The sequence below is a fragment of the Triticum urartu genome, chromosome 6, assembly GCF_003073215.2.
Source record: "Triticum urartu cultivar G1812 chromosome 6, Tu2.1, whole genome shotgun sequence".
NCBI lineage: Eukaryota > Viridiplantae > Streptophyta > Magnoliopsida > Poales > Poaceae > Triticum > Triticum urartu.
Genome location: NC_053027.1, coordinates 130362202 through 130368633, shown reverse-complemented (window position 1 = coordinate 130368633; position 6432 = coordinate 130362202).

Sequence of the window (6432 nt, the reverse complement as noted above, 5' to 3'; positions counted from 1 at the left end):
AAACATTGCATGATTAGGATCTAATTAAATTGTGGGATGGGAAGTAGTTGAGGTAGTACCTATTACCTGTTATATTATCAAACCTTTGGGAGTTACTTCTACGTTTGCCTATTATGCCAGATCTGAGTTTGTTAATTAATGGTTTATCTAAGGTGGCAACTTAAACACACATCTGGGTGGATTGAGGTACCTGGGTATTCCAGGATTGCCTGTTTTTCTTTATGGACCGCCACCCAGGCCAAAGGGATCATGAGATTTTTCATACTAGAAACTTCCGTGTGCAGCCACCAGCTATTATGGGCTCTAGCATAGTTGATTAAGTCGTGCAAACTCTTATAGGGTAGACTAGCAGATGTAGGGGAAAGTAGGTGTAACGGTCTATCCATCGTAAGGTGCTAGCGCTTCTGAAAGACTATGTCTCGGTCATCCGTCTTCTCAAACACCATGTAGTGCGAGAAACCAAACGAAGGCGATCGAGTCTTGTGGGGAAAAGTGCACAAACCTCTGCAGAGTGTATAAACTAATCATGGTTAGCCATGTCCCCGGTTATGGACAACTTGAGTATCTAGTACTTGGATTATCATGTGAATCTCAACATGGTACTCTAAATTAATTTTGTTGGGTTTGTTTAATGATGATGCCTAATGGGGATTGAGAATGCTGTCAACCATTCTCAATGTTTAACAACCACCATGATAGTTAAATAAAATTTATTCCTTTGCAGTAGGGAAAAATTGGCTTTACGCAAAACTGTAACCATAGAGCTTTCCACCAGCCAAATATGCATATAGTATAGCTGTTTCATTCCATTACTCTCTATGTGTTACCTTGCCAGCATATTCCATGTGCTGACCCGTTTTGGGCTGCAACGTTAATGTTGCAGACTTTTCAGACGATGATTAAGGAGTTTTTAGGTCGTGGTTCTATTCTCAGTGATGTCGTTGGAGTTGATGGACTCACTTATCTTCCAAGCCTTCCGCTGTTATCGTTATTAGATGGCCTTAAGCCATATTTATTGTAATAAGTTATCTATGGAGACACTCGATGTAATAAGTGTGTGATTGCTACTCTGTTATAAATCCTCCAAGTATTGTGTGGTGTCAGCATTACTGATCCAGGGATGACACCTGAGCACAGAGATCAGACCGTTTGAGGTATGGTCGCTACAGAGATGGTATTAGAGCACACGCTGACTGTAGGACACGACCACTAAGCTAAAGACCTAGAACACTATTCACTCTCTTCTCTTCTGACCTCTCCTCTTTTCTATTCTTTAGGATGGCGGATGCAAGGAACAAGTTCACGCAACCGGATGAAGATACACCCTTTGGACACCACTTGAAGGAAGTAACTAGATACCTGAACATAGGAGTACCAAGCTTCACCGGAACCTACAACGCCACTTTACCTGAAGAAGAGCGCTGGATGATTCAAGTTCAAATTCCAGGAAGGACGTTCATGCCTGTCACTGAGCCCATAGAGTTTTCTTTTGATGCACCAACTTGGAGTCTAGGAAAGAGCATGGCAGCTCACATCGCCACGGGGCGCATTGGAGAAGTCTACCACAATGATCTCAAGGATACTATCTACCAGATTTGTGGGCGCCGAGATGAGCACTGGGAGATGATCAACACCAGAAAGGATAGATCAATTGTAGCTTTTATCCAGGAATTAAACCAGCACATTCGACGGCAGGAGAACCAGATGTGCGCCGACATGATAGATCTGAAGAAGGCTAGGACAAGAATCAAGGAACTTGAGGAAGAACTTAAGGCTACACGTGAAGATTATGAAGAGGAAATCGAAGTAGGTGGAGAAGAATGACGATCTGATCAAGAAGATCGGGATATTTATGGGAGGCCCTACACCAGTAGATGAAGACGAAGAACCCAAGGAGATTCGCCCGGAAGACTACATCATCATCGACGATACCGACTCGGACCCAGATGACAGAGATGATGACTATGTTGATGAAGCCGGAGCAGATATCATGGAGTCTGCAACCGAAGAATATTTCTAGTAGACCACCTCATCAGTAGTAGTAGTCCACCATGTAAATACAGTAGTCCGAGCACTTTTGTGATAGTTAGATCGATTGTATGCCCTTGTTTGATTGAATGAAGTGAATTGTTTGCTTTTGCCTCATGTGCATATGGGTAGTGTTTTCTCTTTAGACCCCTCTATTCTTAAATCTCATCTTTTCTAAACCCTCAGATGCCTCCGAGACGTGACCCCGGATTTACCTTTCCACCGGAGCTCACCCAGTTGATCCAGCAACAGAATACATTGAGAATCAGAATCAGGGGAACAACAACAACAACCCACCACCACCACCACCACCACCTGTTGATCACTTAGCCCGTTTTCTTAGGCTGAATCCACCGGTGTTTTCCAGTAGCACCGAGCCGATAGTAGCAGATGATTGGCTCCGCAAGACAGCTAGAGAGTTGACCACAGCAGGATGCCCAGATGCAGACAAGGGAAGTACAATTCAGGAGCTCAGCAGAAGCCATGTTTTACCCCTAGACCGGGAGGACATTTTCAGCATACCCATGGAGGAGGTAGCTCGCACAATCACAATGGCACCAAGAATGGTAACGGCAATGGAGGAAGCAACGGCCAGAATCGCACCAACCCATCAACCCTAGCCAAGAAGGACCGGAGCCAAGTCACTTGCTTTAAGTGCCAGAAGACCGGACATTATGCCAATGAATGTCCTGAAGGCCAGAATGGCAATGGAAGCTTTGGGAAGAAGCCGAACCCTTTCAACAGGGGACAGGTGAACCACGTTAACGTGGAGGAGGTTGAAGAGCAGCCGGATGCCGTAATCGGTAAGTTTTTGGTTAAGTCATTTACTGCACTCGTTCTTTTTGATACTGGTGCATCGCATTCATACATATCAAGGGGATTTGTGGATAAGTATAACCTGCCCACTAAGGTTCTTAGAACACCTATGCTAGTAAGCTCACCAGGAGTGGAGTATATGGCCAGTCAAGGATGTTTTCAAGTGCCATTGAGTATAGGTAGGCATGTGTTTCCCTCGGATTTAATCATTTTGGAATCACAAGGATTGGATGTAATTCTGGGTATGCATTGGCTGTCGATGTATAGAGGAAACATCGATTGCGCCAGTAAGACAATTTTGCTTACCACCCCAGAAGGGAGAAGGATTAAGTATGTATCCCGACATGTGCCAAAAGGGACTCAAGTAAATTGTTTAACAGGAGTTGTGCAGGAGGAAGTATCAATGGTAAGGGATTTCCCTGAAGTATTTCCAGAAGAGTTGCCAGGCATGCCACCGGATAGAGATATTGAGTTTTTGATTGAGCTATTGCCAGGCACAGGGCCAATATCAAAGAGACCATACATGATGCCTGCAAAGGATTTGGTGGAGATTAAGAAGCAGATTAAGGAGTTATTGGATAAGGGATATATTCACCCAAGTTCTTCGCCTTGGGGATTGCCAGTACTTCTAGTGGAGAAGAAGGATGGATCGTTAAGGATGGTTGTTGATTATCGAGGATTGAATGAAGTAACCATCAAGAACAAGTACCCACTACCAATGATCAATGATCTGTTTGATCGATTGCAAGGAGCTAAGGTATTTTCCAAGATCGATGTGCGATTAGGATACCACCAGTTGAAGATTCGAGAACAGGATATACCTAAGACAACTTTTACCACCAGTTATGGGCTATACGAGTATACCGTTATGTCATTTGGTCTGACTAACGTACCTGCATATTTTATGAACATGATGAACAAAGTGTTTATGGAGTTCTTGGATAAGTTCGTCGTGGTGTTCATTGATGATATCCTGGTTTACTCGAAGAATGAAGATGAGCATAAGGAACATTTGCGATTGGTACTTGAGAAGCTCAGAGAACATCAGTTGTATGCCAAGTTCAGCAAATGTGAGTTTAGGTTGAAGGAAGTAGGATTCCTCGGACACGTTATATCCGGAGAAGGTATAGCAGTAGATCCCACTAAGGTTGACACTGTGACAAATTGGGAAGCGCCAACAACAGTTGGAGAGATCCGGAGTTTTCTTGGACTCGCAGGATACTACCGGAGATTTATTGAGAATTTCAAGCCTATGACGGAGTTATCAAAGAAGGATACCAAGTTCAAATGGACTGAGGAATGTGAGGCTAGTTTCCAGGAGTTGAAGAAACACTTGGTTACTTCACCAGTGTTGATTTTGCCAGACCAGACCAAGGACTATGAGGTGTATTGCGACGCTTCACGTCGAGGACTTGGAGCAGTGCTTATGCAGGAAGGGAGAGTTGTTTCATATGCCTCAAGACAGCTTAAGCCTCATGAGTTGAATTATGCTACGCATGATTTGGAGTTAGCAGCCTTAGTGCATGCATTGAAAACATGGAGAAATTTCCTCATTGGAAATCATTGTGAGGTGTACACGGATCACACGAGTTTGAAATACATTTTCACGCAGAAGGAGTTAAACCTCAGACAAAGGAGATGGTTGGAGCTCATCAAGGATTATTATATGAGATTGCATTACCATCCCGGAAAGGCTAATGTAGTAGCTGACGCATTGAGCCGTAAGAGCCATGTCAATACACTAAAGACGGGAGAAATACCAAAGGAGTTAGCCGAGGATCTTCGTGAGCTATGTTTGGAAATAGTTCCGAGAGGATATGTAGCAGCATTGGAGATTCAGTCAACTTTAATGGATAGAATCAGAGAAGCTCAGAAGACTGACAGGGAGATTGCCTCTATAAAGGAGAAAATGAGTGAAGGAAAGGCTAAAGGGTTTCGTGAGGATGAGCACGACACCCTGTGGTTTGAAGACCGTGTTTATGTGCCCAATGACCCGGAGATCAGGAGGTTGATTCTGCAAGAGGCACATGATTCACCGTATTCGATTCACCTAGGAAATACCAAGATGTATTTGGATTTGAAGGATATTTTCTGGTGGACCGGAATGAAGAAAGATATTGCGGAGTATGTAGTAGTTTGTGATGTGTGTCAGAGAGTAAAGGCAGAGCATCAGAAGCCAGCAGGATTGCTACAGCCATTGCCGATACCCGAATGGAAGTGGGATAAGTTAGGCATGGACTTTATCACGGGATTACCCAGGACTCATTCAGGCTATGACTCAATTTTGGTTGTAGTCGATCGGTTGATGAAAGTAGCTCATTTCATCCCAGTAAAGACCACTTACACCAGTGCTAAGTTGGCAAAGATATACATGACCAGGATTGTATGCTTACATGGAGTTCTGAGGAGTATAGTATCAGATAGAGGAACCCAGTTTACCTCAAAGTTCTGGAATCGGTTACACGAAACTTTGGGTACCAGGCTAGAGTTCAGCACAGCTTTTCATCCATAGACAGATGGACAGACCGAGAGAGTCAATCAGATTTTGGAGGACATGCTGAGAGCTTGTGCGCTAGATTATGGATCTAGTTGGGACGAGAATTTTCCATATGCCGAATTCTCTTACAACAACAGCTATCAATCCAGTTTAAAGATGGCCCCTTTTGAAGCCTTGTACGGAAGAAGGTGCAGGACACCGTTGTTGTGGGATGAATTTGGAGACCGCCAGTTGTTTGGACCTGATTTGATTAAGGATTCTGAACAGAAGGTGAAATTGATTCGCGATAGGCTCAAGGTAGCTCAATCTCGGCAGAAAAGTTATGCAGATTCTAAACGCAAGGAGACAGTTTACGAAGTTGGAGACATAGTTTATCTTCGAGTATCCCCACTTCGGGGAACAAAGCGCTTTGGTGTTAAGGGAAAGTTAGCGCCATGATTTGTAGGACCATACCGAGTATTGGAATGTATGGGAGAAGTGGCCTACAAGTTGGAATTGCCTGAAGGATTGTCAGGAGTTCATGATGTGTTCCACGTTTCTCAGTTAAAGAAGTGCCACGCGGAGATGGCTGACATACCGCTGAGAGATACGGTACCACTGGAAGCAATTCGGTTGGACAGTGATTTGACCTATGAGGAGAAACCAGTTAAGATTCTAGAGTATGCCAGTCGAGTCACCCGCAGCAAGGTTATCAAGTTTTGCAAGGTTCAGTGGAGCCACCACACGGAGGATGAAGCCACCTGGGAGCGAGAGGAAGATTTGCTCAAGGACCACCCTCACCTAATTTCTAGCCAACCTGAATCTCGAGGGCGAGATTCATCTTAAGGGGGGTAGGTTTGTAACATCCCAAATTTTCAATTTGGAATGTTATACATTAGCTCATCATTGCATATCATAATTTATTTGCCTTTGGCTTTAATCCTAGAAATTCTACGCAACTCAAGGACCCACGGAGAGAGTTGGGGATTTCATTATTTTCATATTCGAGTTTTCTCGAATTTTGAGAATAGGATCATTTGATTTTAATTATTTTATCATCAATTATTTCTATTACAAAATATAAGAGAGGGAATAAAATGACTTTCCCAAAA